The 22,650-nt window shown below is 44.1% G+C and overlaps 13 non-coding genes across 13 annotated transcripts; all 13 read right to left on the bottom strand.

Annotated features, from left to right (window-relative positions):
- Positions 1-687: 687 nt before the first annotated feature.
- Positions 688-877, bottom strand: LOC141243997 (U2 spliceosomal RNA). The gene has a single exon (XR_012308006.1). It is a non-coding gene; the product is annotated as a U2 spliceosomal RNA (small nuclear RNA).
- A 1,112-nt stretch (positions 878-1,989) lies between these two features.
- On the bottom strand, positions 1,990-2,180 carry LOC141243864 (U2 spliceosomal RNA). Its single transcript, XR_012307881.1, has one exon. It is a non-coding gene; the product is annotated as a U2 spliceosomal RNA (small nuclear RNA).
- A 1,112-nt stretch (positions 2,181-3,292) lies between these two features.
- On the bottom strand, positions 3,293-3,483 carry LOC141243971 (U2 spliceosomal RNA). Its single transcript, XR_012307981.1, has one exon. It is a non-coding gene; the product is annotated as a U2 spliceosomal RNA (small nuclear RNA).
- Positions 3,484-4,595: 1,112 nt separating this feature from the next.
- Positions 4,596-4,786, bottom strand: LOC141243958 (U2 spliceosomal RNA). The gene has a single exon (XR_012307969.1). It is a non-coding gene; the product is annotated as a U2 spliceosomal RNA (small nuclear RNA).
- Positions 4,787-5,898: 1,112 nt separating this feature from the next.
- Positions 5,899-6,089, bottom strand: LOC141243967 (U2 spliceosomal RNA). Its single transcript, XR_012307977.1, has one exon. It is a non-coding gene; the product is annotated as a U2 spliceosomal RNA (small nuclear RNA).
- A 1,115-nt stretch (positions 6,090-7,204) lies between these two features.
- On the bottom strand, positions 7,205-7,395 carry LOC141243863 (U2 spliceosomal RNA). Its single transcript, XR_012307880.1, has one exon. It is a non-coding gene; the product is annotated as a U2 spliceosomal RNA (small nuclear RNA).
- A 1,115-nt stretch (positions 7,396-8,510) lies between these two features.
- On the bottom strand, positions 8,511-8,698 carry LOC141244010 (U2 spliceosomal RNA). The gene has a single exon (XR_012308017.1). It is a non-coding gene; the product is annotated as a U2 spliceosomal RNA (small nuclear RNA).
- A 6,155-nt stretch (positions 8,699-14,853) lies between these two features.
- On the bottom strand, positions 14,854-15,044 carry LOC141243990 (U2 spliceosomal RNA). Its single transcript, XR_012307999.1, has one exon. It is a non-coding gene; the product is annotated as a U2 spliceosomal RNA (small nuclear RNA).
- A 1,116-nt stretch (positions 15,045-16,160) lies between these two features.
- LOC141243862 (U2 spliceosomal RNA) lies at positions 16,161-16,351 on the bottom strand. The gene has a single exon (XR_012307879.1). It is a non-coding gene; the product is annotated as a U2 spliceosomal RNA (small nuclear RNA).
- Positions 16,352-17,466: 1,115 nt separating this feature from the next.
- Positions 17,467-17,657, bottom strand: LOC141243957 (U2 spliceosomal RNA). The gene has a single exon (XR_012307968.1). It is a non-coding gene; the product is annotated as a U2 spliceosomal RNA (small nuclear RNA).
- Positions 17,658-18,772: 1,115 nt separating this feature from the next.
- LOC141243861 (U2 spliceosomal RNA) lies at positions 18,773-18,963 on the bottom strand. Its single transcript, XR_012307878.1, has one exon. It is a non-coding gene; the product is annotated as a U2 spliceosomal RNA (small nuclear RNA).
- A 1,115-nt stretch (positions 18,964-20,078) lies between these two features.
- Positions 20,079-20,269, bottom strand: LOC141243860 (U2 spliceosomal RNA). Its single transcript, XR_012307877.1, has one exon. It is a non-coding gene; the product is annotated as a U2 spliceosomal RNA (small nuclear RNA).
- Positions 20,270-21,384: 1,115 nt separating this feature from the next.
- On the bottom strand, positions 21,385-21,575 carry LOC141243859 (U2 spliceosomal RNA). The gene has a single exon (XR_012307876.1). It is a non-coding gene; the product is annotated as a U2 spliceosomal RNA (small nuclear RNA).
- Positions 21,576-22,650: the final 1,075 nt, after the last annotated feature.

The following is a 22,650-nucleotide window of genomic DNA, read 5'->3' as shown; positions in this document are numbered from 1 at the left end:
TCCATTGCCACATTCCATCTACTGCAGGCAGGATACCTGGCTGGCTGAATGTCGCCGAGAAGCTCACAGAGACCGCCATAAGCAACAGTTTAACAGAATGCCACAGACTAATCAACCAAACTTTTTGGGTTGGGTTCTCTTTTATAGTCTGCAGGCATTAAATGAAAGAAGTCAGTGTTCCAGCAGAAGGAGACAACGTTTCAGAAAAGGCATTGTAGCAAACCAAAAAAGAAATTTTAAGCGCAGCAGAGTAACCAGCGCACATACCTGTTAGCTCAGGTGAGTTTAAAAGGCTGCTGTTGATAACAAGGGCATTTGCTAAATAGATGGTGTGTGTGCAACAATATACTGAAAGGTCAATTATATTGTGCAGCTTATCTCACCACCTGTAGTTATTTAGGTGAAAGCTCCAAAATGCTTGCCTAATATGTCTGTTTATCCAAAAGGAAGTAAAAAGGGAGAGCTAGAAAGATAGCATTGTATCACATTACATGGCAATGCAATGCACAGTTGCTGAAGTTGAACCAAAATGAGCTTGTAATCTGGCTTCTGCAACTTTGAACATGAAAAATCCAATGAGGAGAAGAAAAGCAAAGCCAAAGAGTCCATCCCAAAATCCGACAAACAAGCAAAATGAACAAAAAACATTGAATTCAATTCTTTCTGATTTTAGAAACTGCATTAAAGAAGGGGTGCACCGGTCCTGGAGATACTGCAATACCAGGTCAATGCGTGGAGTGGACAGAGCAAGCTCTTTTTCCATCTCCCTGTTCTAAAAATCCATTTAATATATGGTCCCAGATAGGGGACGTATCAGATATTAAACTGATAAGAACAGATACTACACTTGATCTTAGCCAAAAGGCCGAGAAGCGATAACCAGAATTGGTTTCAAACTACGGAGCCACCCAAGGATCCTGAAAAGTCCATTTGTGGAGATGAGCTCCTGGACTCCCGTTAAGAAGACATGTTGTCAACCTCTAGATCCCTTACATGCCTGCACTTTTCGGCTTGCTGCTGCTGCAATCCACGCGTTTTAGATCTGCATAACTCCACCTCTTTAAACACAGCACCTTCACCCCCTGCTGTTCCCACCCGCCTCAACACCGTTGGAAGGGAGGAGAACCAATTAAGGCGGGGGGTGGGGTGGAACGAGCAGCTGTCTACCCTTAGCAGGAGGGCTCCTGATTACATACCTCTCCTGCTGCTGCTGCTGGCTGTCCAGCAGCAGACTGAAGGTGGCTGCTGCTGTGCACAGGTATATAAAGGCTCAGAGCCTATTATGACACGCGCAGCCAGCGTTCCATTGCCACATTCCATCTACTGCAGGCAGGATACCTGGCTGGCTGAATGTCGCTGAGAAGCTCACAGAGACCGCCATAAGCAACAGTTTAACAGAATGCCACAGACTAATCAACCAAACTTTTTGGGTTGGGTTCTCTTTTATAGTCTGCAGGCATTAAATGAAAGAAGTCAGTGTTCCAGCAGAAGGAGACAACGTTTCAGAAAAGGCATTGTAGCAAACCAAAAAAGAAATTTTAAGCGCAGCAGAGTAACCAGCGCACATACCTGTTAGCTCAGGTGAGTTTAAAAGGCTGCTGTTGATAACAAGGGCATTTGCTAAATAGATGGTGTGTGTGCAACAATATACTGAAAGGTCAATTATATTGTGCAGCTTATCTCACCACCTGTAGTTATTTAGGTGAAAGCTCCAAAATGCTTGCCTAATATGTCTGTTTATCCAAAAGGAAGTAAAAAGGGAGAGCTAGAAAGATAGCATTGCATCACATTACATGGCAATGCAATGCACAGTTGCTGAAGTTGAACCAAAATGAGCTTGTAATCTGGCTTCTGCAACTTTGAACATGAAAAATCCAATGAGGAGAAGAAAAGCAAAGCCAAAGAGTCCATCCCAAAATCCGACAAACAAGCAAAATGAACAAAAAACATTGAATTCAATTCTTTCTGATTTTAGAAACTGCATTAAAGAAGGGGTGCACCGGTCCTGGAGATACTGCAATACCAGGTCAATGCGTGGAGTGGACAGAGCAAGCTCTTTTTCCATCTCCCTGTTCTAAAAATCCATTTAATATATGGTCCCCAGATAGGGGACGTATCAGATATTAAACTGATAAGAACAGATACTACACTTGATCTTAGCCAAAAGGCCGAGAAGCGATAACCAGAATTGGTTTCAAACTACGGAGCCACCCAAGGATCCTGAAAAGTCCATTTGTGGAGATGAGCTCCTGGACTCCCGTTAAGAAGACATGTTGTCAACCTCTAGATCCCTTACATGCCTGCACTTTTCGGCTTGCTGCTGCTGCAATCCACGCGTTTTAGATCTGCATAACTCCACCTCTTTAAACACAGCACCTTCACCCCCTGCTGTTCCCACCCGCCTCAACACCGTTGGAAGGGAGGAGAACCAATTAAGGCGGGGGGTGGGGTGGAACGAGCAGCTGTCTACCCTTAGCAGGAGGGCTCCTGATTACATACCTCTCCTGCTGCTGCTGCTGGCTGTCCAGCAGCAGACTGAAGGTGGCTGCTGCTGTGCACAGGTATATAAAGGCTCAGAGCCTATTATGACACGCGCAGCCAGCGTTCCATTGCCACATTCCATCTACTGCAGGCAGGATACCTGGCTGGCTGAATGTCGCTGAGAAGCTCACAGAGACCGCCATAAGCAACAGTTTAACAGAATGCCACAGACTAATCAACCAAACTTTTTGGGTTGGGTTCTCTTTTATAGTCTGCAGGCATTAAATGAAAGAAGTCAGTGTTCCAGCAGAAGGAGACAACGTTTCAGAAAAGGCATTGTAGCAAACCAAAAAAGAAATTTTAAGCGCAGCAGAGTAACCAGCGCACATACCTGTTAGCTCAGGTGAGTTTAAAAGGCTGCTGTTGATAACAAGGGCATTTGCTAAATAGATGGTGTGTGTGCAACAATATACTGAAAGGTCAATTATATTGTGCAGCTTATCTCACCACCTGTAGTTATTTAGGTGAAAGCTCCAAAATGCTTGCCTAATATGTCTGTTTATCCAAAAGGAAGTAAAAAGGGAGAGCTAGAAAGATAGCATTGCATCACATTACATGGCAATGCAATGCACAGTTGCTGAAGTTGAACCAAAATGAGCTTGTAATCTGGCTTCTGCAACTTTGAACATGAAAAATCCAATGAGGAGAAGAAAAGCAAAGCCAAAGAGTCCATCCCAAAATCCGACAAACAAGCAAAATGAACAAAAAACATTGAATTCAATTCTTTCTGATTTTAGAAACTGCATTAAAGAAGGGGTGCACCGGTCCTGGAGATACTGCAATACCAGGTCAATGTGTGGAGTGGACAGAGCAAGCTCTTTTTCCATCTCCCTATTCTAAAAATCCATTTAATATATGGTCCCCAGATAGGGGACGTATCAGATATTAAACTGATAAGAACAGATACTACACTTGATCTTAGCCAAAAGGCCGAGAAGCGATAACCAGAATTGGTTTCAAACTACGGAGCCACCCAAGGATCCTGAAAAGTCCATTTGTGGAGATGAGCTCCTGGACTCCCGTTAAGAAGACATGTTGTCAACCTCTAGATCCCTTACATGCCTGCACTTTTCGGCTTGCTGCTGCTGCAATCCACGCGTTTTAGATCTGCATAACTCCACCTCTTTAAACACAGCACCTTCACCCCCTGCTGTTCCCACCCGCCTCAACACCGTTGGAAGGGAGGAGAACCAATTAAGGCGGGGGGTGGGGTGGAACGAGCAGCTGTCTACCCTTAGCAGGAGGGCTCCTGATTACATACCTCTCCTGCTGCTGCTGCTGGCTGTCCAGCAGCAGACTGAAGGTGGCTGCTGCTGTGCACAGGTATATAAAGGCTCAGAGCCTATTATGACACGCGCAGCCAGCGTTCCATTGCCACATTCCATCTACTGCAGGCAGGATACCTGGCTGGCTGAATGTCGCTGAGAAGCTCACAGAGACCGCCATAAGCAACAGTTTAACAGAATGCCACAGACCAATCAACCAAACTTTTTGGGTTGGGTTCTCTTTTATAGTCTGCGGGCATTAAATGAAAGAAGTCAGTGTTCCAGCAGAAGGAGACAACGTTTCAGAAAAGGCATTGTAGCAAACCAAAAAAGAAATTTTAAGCGCAGCAGAGTAACCAGCGCACATACCTGTTAGCTCAGGTGAGTTTAAAAGGCTGCTGTTGATAACAAGGGCATTTGCTAAATAGATGGTGTGTGTGCAACAATATACTGAAAGGTCAATTATATTGTGCAGCTTATCTCACCACCTGTAGTTATTTAGGTGAAAGCTCCAAAATGCTTGCCTAATATGTCTGTTTATCCAAAAGGAAGTAAAAAGGGAGAGCTAGAAAGATAGCATTGCATCACATTACATGGCAATGCAATGCACAGTTGCTGAAGTTGAACCAAAATGAGCTTGTAATCTGGCTTCTGCAACTTTGAACATGAAAAATCCAATGAGGAGAAGAAAAGCAAAGCCAAAGAGTCCATCCCAAAATCCGACAAACAAGCAAAATGAACAAAAAACATTGAATTCAATTCTTTCTGATTTTAGAAACTGCATTAAAGAAGGGGTGCACCGGTCCTGGAGATACTGCAATACCAGGTCAATGCGTGGAGTGGACAGAGCAAGCTCTTTTTCCATCTCCCTGTTCTAAAAATCCATTTAATATATGGTCCCCAGATAGGGGACGTATCAGATATTAAACTGATAAGAACAGATACTACACTTGATCTTAGCCAAAAGGCCGAGAAGCAATAACCAGAATTGGTTTCAAACTACGGAGCCACCCAAGGATCCTGAAAAGTCCATTTGTGGAGATGAGCTCCTGGACTCCCGTTAAGAAGACATGTTGTCAACCTCTAGATCCCTTACATGCCTGCACTTTTCGGCTTGCTGCTGCTGCAATCCACGCGTTTTAGATCTGCATAACTCCACCTCTTTAAACACAGCACCTTCACCCCCTGCTGTTCCCACCCACCTCAACACCGTTGGAAGGGAGGAGAACCAATTAAGGCGGGGGGTGGGGTGGAACGAGCAGCTGTCTACCCTTAGCAGGAGGGCTCCTGATTACATACCTCTCCTGCTGCTGCTGCTGGCTGTCCAGCAGCAGACTGAAGGTGGCTGCTGCTGTGCACAGGTATATAAAGGCTCAGAGCCTATTATGACACGCGCAGCCAGCGTTCCATTGCCACATTCCATCTACTGCAGGCAGGATACCTGGCTGGCTGAATGTCGCTGAGAAGCTCACAGAGACCGCCATAAGCAACAGTTTAACAGAATGCCACAGACTAATCAACCAAACTTTTTGGGTTGGGTTCTCTTTTATAGTCTGCAGGCATTAAATGAAAGAAGTCAGTGTTCCAGCAGAAGGAGACAACGTTTCAGAAAAGGCATTGTAGCAAACCAAAAAAGAAATTTTAAGCGCAGCAGAGTAACCAGCGCACATACCTGTTAGCTCAGGTGAGTTTAAAAGGCTGCTGTTGATAACAAGGGCATTTGCTAAATAGATGGTGTGTGTGCAACAATATACTGAAAGGTCAATTATATTGTGCAGCTTATCTCACCACCTGTAGTTATTTAGGTGAAAGCTCCAAAATGCTTGCCTAATATGTCTGTTTATCCAAAAGGAAGTAAAAAGGGAGAGCTAGAAAGATAGCATTGCATCACATTACATGGCAATGCAATGCACAGTTGCTGAAGTTGAACCAAAATGAGCTTGTAATCTGGCTTCTGCAACTTTGAACATGAAAAATCCAATGAGGAGAAGAAAAGCAAAGCCAAAGAGTCCATCCCAAAATCCGACAAACAAGCAAAATGAACAAAAAACATTGAATTCAATTCTTTCTGATATTAGAAACTGCATTAAAGAAGGGGTGCACCGGTCCTGGAGATACTGCAATACCAGGTCAATGTGTGGAGTGGACAGAGCAAGCTCTTTTTCCATCTCCCTGTTCTAAAAATCCATTTAATATATGGTCCCCAGATAGGGGACGTATCAGATATTAAACTGATAAGAACAGATACTACACTTGATCTTAGCCAAAAGGCCGAGAAGCGATAACCAGAATTGGTTTCAAACTACGGAGCCACCCAAGGATCCTGAAAAGTCCATTTGTGGAGATGAGCTCCTGGACTCCCGTTAAGAAGACATGTTGTCAACCTCTAGATCCCTTACATGCCTGCACTTTTCGGCTTGCTGCTGCTGCAATCCACGCGTTTTAGATCTGCATAACTCCACCTCTTTAAACACAGCACCTTCACCCCCTGCTGTTCCCACCCGCCTCAACACCGTTGGAAGGGAGGAGAACCAATTAAGGCGGGGGGTGGGGTGGAACGAGCAGCTGTCTACCCTTAGCAGGAGGGCTCCTGATTACATACCTCTCCTGCTGCTGCTGCTGCTGGCTGTCCAGCAGCAGACTGAAGGTGGCTGCTGCTGTGCACAGGTATATAAAGGCTCAGAGCCTATTATGACACGCGCAGCCAGCGTTCCATTGCCACATTCCATCTACTGCAGGCAGGATACCTGGCTGGCTGAATGTCGCTGAGAAGCTCACAGAGACCGCCATAAGCAACAGTTTAACAGAATGCCACAGACTAATCAACCAAACTTTTTGGGTTGGGTTCTCTTTTATAGTCTGCAGGCATTAAATGAAAGAAGTCAGTGTTCCAGCAGAAGGAGACAACGTTTCAGAAAAGGCATTGTAGCAAACCAAAAAAGAAATTTTAAGCGCAGCAGAGTAACCAGCGCACATACCTGTTAGCTCAGGTGAGTTTAAAAGGCTGCTGTTGATAACAAGGGCATTTGCTAAATAGATGGTGTGTGTGCAACAATATACTGAAAGGTCAATTATATTGTGCAGCTTATCTCACCACCTGTAGTTATTTAGGTGAAAGCTCCAAAATGCTTGCCTAATATGTCTGTTTATCCAAAAGGAAGTAAAAAGGGAGAGCTAGAAAGATAGCATTGCATCACATTACATGGCAATGCAATGCACAGTTGCTGAAGTTGAACCAAAATGAGCTTGTAATCTGGCTTCTGCAACTTTGAACATGAAAAATCCAATGAGGAGAAGAAAAGCAAAGCCAAAGAGTCCATCCCAAAATCCGACAAACAAGCAAAATGAACAAAAAACATTGAATTCAATTCTTTCTGATTTTAGAAACTGCATTAAAGAAGGGGTGCACCGGTCCTGGAGATACTGCAATACCAGGTCAATGCGTGGAGTGGACAGAGCAAGCTCTTTTTCCATCTCCCTGTTCTAAAAATCCATTTAATATATGGTCCCCAGATAGGGGACGTATCAGATATTAAACTGATAAGAACAGATACTACACTTGATCTTAGCCAAAAGGCCGAGAAGCGATAACCAGAATTGGTTTCAAACTACGGAGCCACCCAAGGATCCTGAAAAGTCCATTTGTGGAGATGAGCTCCTGGACTCCCGTTAAGAAGACATGTTGTCAACCTCTAGATCCCTTACATGCCTGCACTTTTCGGCTTGCTGCTGCTGCAATCCACGCGTTTTAGATCTGCATAACTCCACCTCTTTAAACACAGCACCTTCACCCCCTGCTGTTCCCACCCGCCTCAACACCGTTGGAAGGGAGGAGAACCAATTAAGGCGGGGGGTGGGGTGGAACGAGCAGCTGTCTACCCTTAGCAGGAGGGCTCCTGATTACATACCTCTCCTGCTGCTGCTGCTGCTGGCTGTTCAGCAGCAGACTGAAGGTGGCTGCTGCTGTGCACAGGTATATAAAGGCTCAGAGCCTATTATGACACGCGCAGCCAGCGTTCCATTGCCACATTCCATCTACTGCAGGCAGGATACCTGGCTGGCTGAATGTCGCTGAGAAGCTCACAGAGACCGCCATAAGCAACAGTTTAACAGAATGCCACAGACTAATCAACCAAACTTTTTGGGTTGGGTTCTCTTTTATAGTCTGCAGGCATTAAATGAAAGAAGTCAGTGTTCCAGCAGAAGGAGACAACGTTTCAGAAAAGGCATTGTAGCAAACCAAAAAAGAAATTTTAAGCGCAGCAGAGTAACCAGCGCACATACCTGTTAGCTCAGGTGAGTTTAAAAGGCTGCTGTTGATAACAAGGGCATTTGCTAAATAGATGGTGTGTGTCCAACAATATACTGAAAGGTCAATTATATTGTGCAGCTTATCTCACCACCTGTAGTTATTTAGGTGAAAGCTCCAAAATGCTTGCCTAATATGTCTGTTTATCCAAAAGGAAGTAAAAAGGGAGAGCTAGAAAGATAGCATTGCATCACATTACATGGCAATGCAATGCACAGTTGCTGAAGTTGAACCAAAATGAGCTTGTAATCTGGCTTCTGCAACTTTGAACATGAAAAATCCAATGAGGAGAAGAAAAGCAAAGCCAAAGAGTCCATCCCAAAATCCGACAAACAAGCAAAATGAACAAAAAACATTGAATTCAATTCTTTCTGATTTTAGAAACTGCATTAAAGAAGGGGTGCACCGGTCCTGGAGATACTGCAATACCAGGTCAATGCGTGGAGTGGACAGAGCAAGCTCTTTTTCCATCTCCCTGTTCTAAAAATCCATTTAATATATGGTCCCCAGATAGGGGACGTATCAGATATTAAACTGATAAGAACAGATTTTTTTTCTTCTTTTTCTCCTCAGACGAGGAAATTCCACAGTCTATGGAAACCAGACAAAGGAAAATTCCATTAAAACAGCTGCGTCAAATCCAATACGCAATTTGCTGTCCCCATCATCATCGGAAATATTTATTTCATATTTCAAAACAACAATAACAAAAATCAAGAGGTACTAACAATATATCTCCACTTTTTAACTTTCCATATTCCCTCCGCATCCACTTCCCCTCTCCTCTTTTTGTCCCATAGGAAACACACATACATCTTCCCCAAAATCACCTTCACACTATCCTTTACAGCAATTTCCTTCCTTTTAAACACATACACATTCCTCACATCCCATAACACTTCCTTTATACATGCAAGCATCAACCACAAGACTCTTTCCTTCGTCCCATCACATATTCCCAAACCAAACATAAACAACTCAAAAGACAACAAATTCACACCACACAATTCTTTACACAAAGGCCCCATTCTCCCAATCACATCTCTAGCATACTGGCAATTCCAAAAAACATGCAACACACTTTCCCTTCCACCACAGCCATTTCTTGGACACATTTCACTCCTCACCAAACCTCTATTCCTCTGAAATTCTCTCACAGGTAATACTCCATGTAAAGACTGCCACACAACTTCACTCTGTTTGTTGGTCATACCACTCATCCGCACTTTCTTCCAAACCTTCTGCACATCACCACCCCTAACCATATTTATTCCACATTCTACCTCTCTACATTCAATCATCCTATACACAGCCTTCTTATTCTCCAGCAATCTCACATCTGCATCACACAGTTCATACCTCACCAAAAACTTATAAACCCACACATACCATACAGGCACCTCAAAAGCAATCGGACATCGCAAATCCCTTTCTTGCCACTTTAAACGAAACAAATACGCTCCAAATAAATACCTACACATAGATGAAAACTTTCCATCCGCCCTAATCACTTTCAAAACAAACACAACGATATTCACACCAAAAAACACGTCCAAATTCGGAAAACCCAAACCACCTTTTTCCACTCTTTTAACCAAAATTTCTCTCCTAGCTCTCTCCATTTTGGAGTTCCACAAAAAAACAAATAAAATTCTATTCAAGCTTCTCATACACATATATCCTGGTGGAAATACTACCGCAATATATAAAAATATTGGCAACACCACACTCTTAACAATTAAAATCTTCCCAAAAAAGGATAAACTCCTCAATTTCCAAAAATTCAACTTCTGCTCAACTTTTCCTTTCGCATCATCCCAACTTTCTTTCCCATCCAAACTCTCTGAAAACTTCACACCCAAAACTTTAATAGGTCCATTCACTACATTCACACCTACATCCCTACTTAAACTTCCGCCTCCAAAACCCTTACACTCACTCTTTTCCCAATTCACTTTAAACGCAGATGCACCACAAAAAATAGACACTAACAACTTCACCCGCCTCACCGAACATTCAGAATCACATAATACACACACGTCATCCATATAACCACTCACCTTCCATTCTTTTCCTCCACCTCCCGGCACTTGCACACCACGAATTACCTTATCTTTCCTCAGCATACACAACAATGGCTCAATTGCACAAATAAATGCTACAGGGGACAAAGGACACCCCTGTCGCACACCCGAAAACACATTCACTTTCCTACCCACATACCCATTCATTAAAACACAGCTATAAACACCCGCATACAAACTTCTCACTCGCCCAACAAAATCAGCCGGAAAACCCATTTTTAACAACACTCTGAACAAAAAACCATGCGACAACCTATCATAAGCCTTTTCAAAATCCAAACTTAACAAAAATACACTCTTCTTACGACCCATGCAATCCCATAGACAATCTCTTAACATACACACACACTCATGAATCCGCCTCCCAGGTACCGCACAACACTGCTCATCCCCAATCACACTCTCTATCACATCACGCATCCTATTAGCCATAAGTTTTGCATAGATTTTATAATCACAATTAAGTAACGTTATTGGCCTCCAATTCCTCAGACTTTTCAAATCCCCTTTCTTAGGAATTAACACAACCATACCTGCACGCATACTCTCAGCCACCTCCATGTTTCCCCACATATACTTACATACATCCACAAAGTCCTTACCAATCACACCCCACATCACACGATAAAATTCTACTGGGAGGCCATCCTCCCCCGGCGTCTTATTCAAAGCCATACTACACATAACCTTCCATACCTCATCACCAGTCACCTCACCCATCACTCTCTCTCTTTCTGCTTCACTCAACTTACTCTCTAACACACTCAAAACATCATTCTCCAAACATTCATCCCTCTGTTTCACTGCATACAGATCCTCATAAAACTTAGCCACCTCTTCACACATATCCTCTCCACTCACCTCACTTCCATCTGCTCCATACACCACGCTCATACTCTGTTTCTTTCCAAAAACTTTTTTAAAGAAAAACCGAGAACATTTCTCATCCTGCTCCATCTTATCAATCTTTGCCCTAAACACTATGCTTCTCCCTCTCTCCAACAAAAACTCACTAATCTCCTTTTTTACCTCTAAAATATCCTCCTCCACCTCAACTCCTCCTTCCCTTAACTTATACAAAACGCTCAACCGCGCGTTCAGTTTAACAAAACTCTCTCTTTTAATTGCTGCATACTTGTATCCTAAATTTTTAAAGAACATTTTTGTTTGTTTCTTCACCCAGTCCCACCACTCACAAACATTCCCAAACTCATTTTTATGCTTACACCATTCTTCATACCGCCTTTCATACTCCTTTCTCACATCTTCATTCTCTAACAGTTTAACATTTAACTTCCACAATCCTCTCCCAAACACTCCATCAACTTTTATATCCAACTCACACAACATACACACATGATCTGAAAAAAGAACGTTTTCCTGCCTATAATTAACAGAAACCATATTTTTAGAAATAAAACAATACTCCAATCTGGATTGTACCCTACCACTCTCAGAAAAGAAAGTGTTCAACAAAGGATTCATGTTACACACGCGCTGCATATCACACAACCCAAAATCATTCACTAACTCCAATAATGCTTTCCCAGACACATCCACATTCACTCTCCCCACATCACAGTTCATATCACCCACAATTACCACAGGTATTCTTCCTGGAACAAAAAGCTTAATTTTTTCAAATAAATTTTTGCGCTCATTTTTTTCAACTGGCGCATAAACATTAATAACACAAAACTTTACATTCTTGTATACAAAATTAGCAAGGATACATCTCCCCACCTCAATAACCAAATAATCACTCAAAACAACCTCCCTTCCTTTAACCAAAATACCCACACCATCATTCTTATTACATGCACTCCCCGACCACACAGACGCTCCATAAGACCATTCATCCCCTTTCACACCATCCACTACCCCACATTCTTGTAAACAAAAAATAGATGCATTTTGCATAGCTAAAAACTCAAAAATAGCAGCTCTTCTTACTTTACTTTTAAACACTCTTACGTTTTGGGACACTATGGTAAATCCCATAATACTTCTACTCCTTCACCAATTACACAAAGAAATAGCCTTTGGCCTAAACCAAAGCTCACAAGAGGACAAAAAGAAAAAACATTTACAATATTATATGGTGACACTATCCAGCACCACCACTATCCTCCTCCGCCATCAGAACAGAACAGCTGGTTTCCGACCCGCTGGCTTCACCAGCCACACTCCTCATTCTGGCAGTTCTGATCTTCCTCTGAGGCTCACTAAAATCTGCATCATCACTGCCCCCACCATCCTCCCTACGACTCTTATTTGCACCCCTATCATCCTCCGAAGAAAAATCTTCAATGTTTTCAGGACCCGAAGGGTGTTCAGGACTGTCGGGTTCCGAGATTTGCACTTCACATCCTGTTGCGTCCATTGCCTCTCCAAAAGTCATCATCTCAGGCAGCTCTGCTTCCACCACTTTCCTAGATATTCTCGCAGACACTGCCTTTTTCTCCACCTTTGCCACTTCCCTCCAGAACTCCTTTTCTTCCCTCCGCTTCTTCCTCATTTCTTCAGCAGAAGAAGAACATGGTCTCAGGGACACCTCCTCTGGCGCCGTAGAGGGAGAGGCTCTACCAGTTTCCCGCCTCCTTCCCTCTCTCTCCTCCCTCTCCAATCTTTCCAGCACTTTCAGTGCGCTTGCCATCTGCCTCCTCTCCAGCTCCTCCTCCTTCTGTTCTTTATCAGAACGTCTAGGTGCACTCATAGGACAGTCCTTATACATGTGATCACTACTCCCACAGACATCACAGGACTTGGCCTCTGGACACTGGTTGGCCATATGCCCCTCCTTTCTGCAATTTCGGCAACACTGCCCTTTAAGGCATGTTACCATGGTATGTCCGAAAGAAAAGCATCTACGGCAAAACATGGGCTGGCCTGGGTAAAAGAGGAAACCTCTATGGCCTGCAACGGAAAAATTTGATGGAGGGTGTCTAAAGCCCCCCACACTGTCAGGATCCCTTTTCAATTTCACACGGAATTTATACTGACAGTTAAAGATTCCTAGACAATTGACTTGCTTCACTCCCTTCCGCACATATTCACAGTAGCGAGAGAGGAAGCACTCCAGCAGCTCAGGGTCTGTAAAAGGGTTATAGACAGTCACAGTCACCTCCTTTTCTTGCAGACCAAACAAAGGTTCCCATCTAACTCCTTCCAAGCAGGGGTCACTAGAGTGACCACGGAGCCATTCAAAGACATTAAGGCAAACATCCTGGTCCATAAAGGTAACGTCATAATTACCTTGACGTGAAAATTCGTTGACACTGAAGATCTCAGAACGTCTTGCTCCAGCTTTGCCTTCAACGATGTCTTGGACAATGAAAACCACGTTGTTCTTGTTCTGGTCAGATGGATCCACGGACAAACGGATGGTGTTCTTCACAAAAGACATCTTGGATTCTGTCGGTATGGAATACCACAGGAAAAAGCAGAAAATCCTCCACAAAAGGGTCCGGATTCCTCCAGGAGACTCGCACCAATCAAGGTACAGTCATACGATCGCAGCCAAAAGGCCGAGAAGCGATAACCAGAATTGGTTTCAAACTACGGAGCCACCCAAGGATCCTGAAAAGTCCATTTGTGGAGATGAGCTCCTGGACTCCCGTTAAGAAGACATGTTGTCAACCTCTAGATCCCTTACATGCCTGCACTTTTCGGCTTGCTGCTGCTGCAATCCACACGTTTTAGATCTGCATAACTCCACCTCTTTAAACACAGCACCTTCACCCCCTGCTGTTCCCACCCGCCTCAACACCGTTGGAAGGGAGGAGAACCAATTAAGGCGGGGGGTGGGGTGGAACGAGCAGCTGTCTACCCTTAGCAGGAGGGCTCCTGATTACATACCTCTCCTGCTGCTGCTGCTGCTGGCTGTTCAGCAGCAGACTGAAGGTGGCTGCTGCTGTGCACAGGTATATAAAGGCTCAGAGACTATTATGACACGCGCAGCCAGCGTTCCATTGCCACATTCCATCTACTGCAGGCAGGATACCTGGCTGGCTGAATGTCGCTGAGAAGCTCACAGAGACCGCCATAAGCAACAGTTTAACAGAATGCCACAGACTAATCAACCAAACTTTTTGGGTTGGGTTCTCTTTTATAGTCTGCAGGCATTAAATGAAAGAAGTCAGTGTTCCAGCAGAAGGAGACAACGTTTCAGAAAAGGCATTGTAGCAAACCAAAAAAGAAATTTTAAGCGCAGCAGAGTAACCAGCGCACATACCTGTTAGCTCAGGTGAGTTTAAAAGGCTGCTGTTGATAACAAGGGCATTTGCTAAATAGATGGTGTGTGTGCAACAATATACTGAAAGGTCAATTATATTGTGCAGCTTATCTCACCACCTGTAGTTATTTAGGTGAAAGCTCCAAAATGCTTGCCTAATATGTCTGTTTATCCAAAAGGAAGTAAAAGGGGAGAGCTAGAAAGATAGCATTGCATCACATTACATGGCAATGCAATGCACAGTTGCTGAAGTTGAACCAAAATGAGCTTGTAATCTGGCTTCTGCAACTTTGAACATGAAAAATCCAATGAGGAGAAGAAAAGCAAAGCCAAAGAGTCCATCCCAAAATCCGACAAACAAGCAAAATGAACAAAAAACATTGAATTCAATTCTTTCTGATTTTAGAAACTGCATTAAAGAAGGGGTGCACCGGTCCTGGAGATACTGCAATACCAGGTCAATGCGTGGACTGGACAGAGCAAGCTCTTTTTCCATCTCCCTGTTCTAAAAATCCATTTAATATATGGTCCCCAGATAGGGGACGTATCAGATATTAAACTGATAAGAACAGATACTACACTTGATCTTAGCCAAAAGGCCGAGAAGCGATAACCAGAATTGGTTTCAAACTACGGAGCCACCCAAGGATCCTGAAAAGTCCATTTGTGGAGATGAGCTCCTGGACTCCCGTTAAGAAGACATGTTGTCAACCTCTAGATCCCTTACATGCCTGCACTTTTCGGCTTGCTGCTGCTGCAATCCACGCGTTTTAGATCTGCATAACTCCACCTCTTTAAACACAGCACCTTCACCCCCTTGCTGTTCCCACCCGCCTCAACACCGTTGGAAGGGAGGAGAACCAATTAAGGCGGGGGGTGGGGTGGAACGAGCAGCTGTCTACCCTTAGCAGGAGGGCTCCTGATTACATACCTCTCCTGCTGCTGCTGCTGCTGGCTGTCCAGCAGCAGACTGAAGGTGGCTGCTGCTGTGCACAGGTATATAAAGGCTCAGAGCCTATTATGACACGCGCAGCCAGCGTTCCATTGCCACATTCCATCTACTGCAGGCAGGATACCTGGCTGGCTGAATGTCGCTGAGAAGCTCACAGAGACCGCCATAAGCAACAGTTTAACAGAATGCCACAGACTAATCAACCAAACTTTTTGGGTTGGGTTCTCTTTTATAGTCTGCAGGCATTAAATGAAAGAAGTCAGTGTTCTAGCAGAAGGACACAACGTTTCAGAAAAGGCATTGTAGCAAACCAAAAAAGAAATTTTAAGCGCAGCAGAGTAACCAGCGCACATACCTGTTAGCTCAGGTGAGTTTAAAAGGCTGCTGTTGATAACAAGGGCATTTGCTAAATAGATGGTGTGTGTGCAACAATATACTGAAAGGTCAATTATATTGTGCAGCTTATCTCACCACCTGTAGTTATTTAGGTGAAAGCTCCAAAATGCTTGCCTAATATGTCTGTTTATCCAAAAGGAAGTAAAAAGGGAGAGCTAGAAAGATAGCATTGCATCACATTACATGGCAATGCAATGCACAGTTGCTGAAGTTGAACCAAAATGAGCTTGTAATCTGGCTTCTGCAACTTTGAACATGAAAAATCCAATGAGGAGAAGAAAAGCAAAGCCAAAGAGTCCATCCCAAAATCCGACAAACAAGCAAAATGAACAAAAAACATTGAATTCAATTCTTTCTGATTTTAGAAACTGCATTAAAGAAGGGGTGCACCGGTCCTGGAGATACTGCAATACCAGGTCAATGCGTGGAGTGGACAGAGCAAGCTCTTTTTCCATCTCCCTGTTCTAAAAATCCATTTAATATATGGTCCCCAGATAGGGGACGTATCAGATATTAAACTGATAAGAACAGATACTACACTTGATCTTAGCCAAAAGGCCGAGAAGCGATAACCAGAATTGGTTTCAAACTATGGAGCCACCCAAGGATCCTGAAAAGTCCATTTGTGGAGATGAGCTCCTGGACTCCCGTTAAGAAGACATGTTGTCAACCTCTAGATCCCTTACATGCCTGCACTTTTCGGCTTGCTGCTGCTGCAATCCACGCGTTTTAGATCTGCATAACTCCACCTCTTTAAACACAGCACCTTCACCCCCTGCTGTTCCCACCCGCCTCAACACCGTTGGAAGGGAGGAGAACCAATTAAGGCGGGGGGTGGGGTGGAACGAGCAGCTGTCTACCCTTAGCAGGAGGGCTCCTGATTACATACCTCTCCTGCTGCTGCTGCTGCTGGCTGTCCAGCAGCAGACTGAAGGTGGCTGCTGCTGTGCACAGGTATATAAAGGCTCAGAGCCTATTATGACACGCGCAGCCAGCGTTCCATTGCCACATTCCATCTACTGCCGGCAGGATACCTGGCTGGCTGAATGTCGCTGAGAAGCTCACAGAGACCGCCATAAGCAACAGTTTAACAGAATGCCACAGACTAATCAACCAAACTTTTTGGGTTGGGTTCTCTTTTATAGTCTGCAGGCACTAAATGAAAGAAGTCAGTGTTCCAGCAGAAGGAGACAACGTTTCAGAAAAGGCATTGTAGCAAACCAAAAAAGAAATTTTAAGCGCAGCAGAGTAACCAGCGCACATACCTGTTAGCTCAGGTGAGTTTAAAAGGCTGCTGTTGATAACAAGGGCATTTGCTAAATAGATGGTGTGTGTGCAACAATATACTGAAAGGTCAATTATATTGTGCAGCTTATCTCACCACCTGTAGTTATTTAGGTGAAAGCTCCAAAATGCTTGCCTAATATGTCTGTTTATCCAAAAGGAAGTAAAAAGGGAGAGCTAGAAAGATAGCATTGCATCACATTACATGGCAATGCAATGCACAGTTGCTGAAGTTGAACCAAAATGAGCTTGTAATCTGGCTTCTGCAACTTTGAACATGAAAAATCCAATGAGGAGAAGAAAAGCAAAGCCAAAGAGTCCATCCCAAAATCCGACAAACAAGCAAAATGAACAAAAAACATTGAATTCAATTCTTTCTGATTTTAGAAACTGCATTAAAGAAGGGGTGCACCGGTCCTGGAGATACTGCAATACCAGGTCAATGCGTGGAGTGGACAGAGCAAGCTCTTTTTCCATCTCCCTGTTCTAAAAATCCATTTAATATATGGTCCCCAGATAGGGGACGTATCAGATATTAAACTGATAAGAACAGATACTACACTTGATCTTAGCCAAAAGGCCGAGAAGCAATAACCAGAATTGGTTTCAAACTACGGAGCCACCCAAGGATCCTGAAAAGTCCATTTGTGGAGATGAGCTCCTGGACTCCCGTTAAGAAGACATGTTGTCAACCTCTAGATCCCTTACATGCCTGCACTTTTCGGCTTGCTGCTGCTGCAATCCACGCGTTTTAGATCTGCATAACTCCACCTCTTTAAACACAGCACCTTCACCCCCTGCTGTTCCCACCCGCCTCAACACCGTTGGAAGGGAGGAGAACCAATTAAGGCGGGGGGTGGGGTGGAACGAGCAGCTGTCTACCCTTAGCAGGAGGGCTCCTGATTACATACCTCTCCTGCTGCTGCTGCTGCTGGCTGTCCAGCAGCAGACTGAAGGTGGCTGCTGCTGTGCACAGGTATATAAAGGCTCAGAGCCTATTATGACACGCGCAGCCAGCGTTCCATTGCCACATTCCATCTACTGCAGGCAGGATACCTGGCTGGCTGAATGTCGCTGAGAAGCTCACAGAGACCGCCATAAGCAACAGTTTAACAGAATGCCACAGACTAATCAACCAAACTTTTTGGGTTGGGTTCTCTTTTATAGTCTGCAGGCATTAAATGAAAGAAGTCAGTGTTCCAGCAGAAGGAGACAACGTTTCAGAAAAGGCATTGTAGCAAACCAAAAAAGAAATTTTAAGCGCAGCAGAGTAACCAGCGCACATACCTGTTAGCTCAGGTGAGTTTAAAAGGCTGCTGTTGATAACAAGGGCATTTGCTAAATAGATGGTGTGTGTGCAACAATATACTGAAAGGTCAATTATATTGTGCAGCTTATCTCACCACCTGTAGTTATTTAGGTGAAAGCTCCAAAATGCTTGCCTAATATGTCTGTTTATCCAAAAGGAAGTAAAAAGGGAGAGCTAGAAAGATAGCATTGCATCACATTACATGGCAATGCAATGCACAGTTGCTGAAGTTGAACCAAAATGAGCTTGTAATCTGGCTTCTGCAACTTTGAACATGAAAAATCCAATGAGGAGAAGAAAAGCAAAGCCAAAGAGTCCATCCCAAAATCCGACAAACAAGCAAAATGAACAAAAAACATTGAATTCAATTCTTTCTGATTTTAGAAACTGCATTAAAGAAGGGGTGCACCGGTCCTGGAGATACTGCAATACCAGGTCAATGCGTGGAGTGGACAGAGCAAGCTCTTTTTCCATCTCCCTGTTCTAAAAATCCATTTAATATATGGTCCCCAGATAGGGGACGTATCAGATATTAAACTGATAAGAACAGATACTACACTTGATCTTAGCCAAAAGGCCGAGAAGCGATAACCAGAATTGGTTTCAAACTATGGAGCCACCCAAGGATCCTGAAAAGTCCATTTGTGGAGATGAGCTCCTGGACTCCCGTTAAGAAGACATGTTGTCAACCTCTAGATCCCTTACATGCCTGCACTTTTCGGCTTGCTGCTGCTGCAATCCACGCGTTTTAGATCTGCATAACTCCACCTCTTTAAACACAGCACCTTCACCCCCTGCTGTTCCCACCCGCCTCAACACCGTTGGAAGGGAGGAGAACCAATTAAGGCGGGGGGTGGGGTGGAACGAGCAGCTGTCTACCCTTAGCAGGAGGGCTCCTGATTACATACCTCTCCTGCTGCTGCTGCTGCTGGCTGTCCAGCAGCAGACTGAAGGTGGCTGCTGCTGTGCACAGGTATATAAAGGCTCAGAGCCTATTATGACACGCGCAGCCAGCGTTCCATTGCCACATTCCATCTACTGCAGGCAGGATACCTGGCTGGCTGAATGTCGCTGAGAAGCTCACAGAGACCGCCATAAGCAACAGTTTAACAGAATGCCACAGACTAATCAACCAAACTTTTTGGGTTGGGTTCTCTTTTATAGTCTGCAGGCATTAAATGAAAGAAGTCAGTGTTCCAGCAGAAGGAGACAACGTTTCAGAAAAGGCATTGTAGCAAACCAAAAAAGAAATTTTAAGCGCAGCAGAGTAACCAGCGCACATACCTGTTAGCTCAGGTGAGTTTAAAAGGCTGCTGTTGATAACAAGGGCATTTGCTAAATAGATGGTGTGTGTGCAACAATATACTGAAAGGTCAATTATATTGTGCAGCTTATCTCACCACCTGTAGTTATTTAGGTGAAAGCTCCAAAATGCTTGCCTAATATGTCTGTTTATCCAAAAGGAAGTAAAAAGGGAGAGCTAGAAAGATAGCATTGCATCACATTACATGGCAATGCAATGCACAGTTGCTGAAGTTGAACCAAAATGAGCTTGTAATCTGGCTTCTGCAACTTTGAACATGAAAAATCCAATGAGGAGAAGAAAAGCAAAGCCAAAGAGTCCATCCCAAAATCCGACAAACAAGCAAAATGAACAAAAAACATTGAATTCAATTCTTTCTGATTTTAGAAACTGCATTAAAGAAGGGGTGCACCGGTCCTGGAGATACTGCAATACCAGGTCAATGCGTGGAGTGGACAGAGCAAGCTCTTTTTCCATCTCCCTGTTCTAAAAATCCATTTAATATATGGTCCCCAGATAGGGGACGTATCAGATATTAAACTGATAAGAACAGATACTACACTTGATCTTAGCCAAAAGGCCGAGAAGCGATAACCAGAATTGGTTTCAAACTACGGAGCTACCCAAGGATCCTGAAAAGTCCATTTGTGGAGATGAGCTCCTGGACTCCCGTTAAGAAGACATGTTGTCAACCTCTAGATCCCTTACATGCCTGCACTTTTCGGCTTGCTGCTGCTGCAATCCACGCGTTTTAGATCTGCATAACTCCACCTCTTTAAACACAGCACCTTCACCCCCTGCTGTTCCCACCCGCCTCAACACCGTTGGAAGGGAGGAGAACCAATTAAGGCGGGGGGTGGGGTGGAACGAGCAGCTGTCTACCCTTAGCAGGAGGGCTCCTGATTACATACCTCTCCTGCTGCTGCTGCTGCTGGCTGTCCAGCAGCAGACTGAAGGTGGCTGCTGCTGTGCACAGGTATATAAAGGCTCAGAGCCTATTATGACACGCGCAGCCAGCGTTCCATTGCCACATTCCATCTACTGCAGGCAGGATACCTGGCTGGCTGAATGTCGCTGAGAAGCTCACAGAGACCGCCATAAGCAACAGTTTAACAGAATGCCACAGACTAATCAACCAAACTTTTTGGGTTGGGTTCTCTTTTATAGTCTGCAGGCATTAAATGAAAGAAGTCAGTGTTCCAGCAGAAGGAGACAACGTTTCAGAAAAGGCATTGTAGCAAACCAAAAAAGAAATTTTAAGCGCAGCAGAGTAACCAGCGCACATACCTGTTAGCTCAGGTGAGTTTAAAAGGCTGCTGTTGATAACAAGGGCATTTGCTAAATAGATGGTGTGTGTGCAACAATATACTGAAAGGTCAATTATATTGTGCAGCTTATCTCACCACCTGTAGTTATTTAGGTGAAAGCTCCAAAATGCTTGCCTAATATGTCTGTTTATCCAAAAGGAAGTAAAAAGGGAGAGCTAGAAAGATAGCATTGCATCACATTACATGGCAATGCAATGCACAGTTGCTGAAGTTGAACCAAAATGAGCTTGTAATCTGGCTTCTGCAACTTTGAACATGAAAAATCCAATGAGGAGAAGAAAAGCAAAGCCAAAGAGTCCATCCCAAAATCCGACAAACAAGCAAAATGAACAAAAAACATTGAATTCAATTCTTTCTGATTTTAGAAACTGCATTAAAGAAGGGGTGCACCGGTCCTGGAGATACTGCAATACCAGGTCAATGCGTGGAGTGGACAGAGCAAGCTCTTTTTCCATCTCCCTGTTCTAAAAATCCATTTAATATATGGTCCCCAGATAGGGGACGTATCAGATATTAAACTGATAAGAACAGATACTACACTTGATCTTAGCCAAAAGGCCGAGAAGCGATAACCAGAATTGGTTTCAAACTACGGAGCCACCCAAGGATCCTGAAAAGTCCATTTGTGGAGATGAGCTCCTGGACTCCCGTTAAGAAGACATGTTGTCAACCTCTAGATCCCTTACATGCCTGCACTTTTCGGCTTGCTGCTGCTGCAATCCACGCGTTTTAGATCTGCATAACTCCACCTCTTTAAACACAGCACCTTCACCCCCTGCTGTTCCCACCCGCCTCAACACCGTTGGAAGGGAGGAGAACCAATTAAGGCGGGGGGTGGGGTGGAACGAGCAGCTGTCTACCCTTAGCAGGAGGGCTCCTGATTACATACCTCTCCTGCTGCTGCTGCTGCTGGCTGTCCAGCAGCAGACTGAAGGTGGCTGCTGCTGTGCACAGGTATATAAAGGCTCAGAGCCTATTATGACACGCGCAGCCAGCGTTCCATTGCCACATTCCATCTACTGCAGGCAGGATACCTGGCTGGCTGAATGTCGCTGAGAAGCTCACAGAAACCGCCATAAGCAACAGTTTAACAGAATGCCACAGACTGATCAACCAAACTTTTTGGGTTGGGTTCTCTTTTATAGTCTGCAGGCATTAAATGAAAGAAGTCAGTGTTCCAGCAGAAGGAGACAACGTTTCAGAAAAGGCATTGTAGCAAACCAAAAAAGAAATTTTAAGCGCAGCAGAGTAACCAGCGCACATACCTGTTAGCTCAGGTGAGTTTAAAAGGCTGCTGTTGATAACAAGGGCATTTGCTAAATAGATGGTGTGTGTGCAACAATATACTGAAAGGTCAATTATATTGTGCAGCTTATCTCACCACCTGTAGTTATTTAGGTGAAAGCTCCAAAATGCTTGTCTAATATGTCTGTTTATCCAAAAGGAAGTAAAAAGGGAGAGCTAGAAAGATAGCATTGCATCACATTACATGGCAATGCAATGCACAGTTGCTGAAGTTGAACCAAAATGAGCTTGTAATCTGGCTTCTGCAACTTTGAACATGAAAAATCCAATGAGGAGAAGAAAAGCAAAGCCAAAGAGTCCATCCCAAAATCCGACAAACAAGCAAAATGAACAAAAAACA

Source organism: Phyllobates terribilis, unplaced genomic scaffold, assembly GCF_046119375.1.
Source record: "Phyllobates terribilis strain yellow unplaced genomic scaffold, ASM4611937v1 Scaffold_1274__1_contigs__length_337103, whole genome shotgun sequence".
NCBI classification, from domain to species: domain Eukaryota; kingdom Metazoa; phylum Chordata; class Amphibia; order Anura; family Dendrobatidae; genus Phyllobates; species Phyllobates terribilis.
This window is presented reverse-complemented; position numbering and strand designations above follow the sequence as displayed.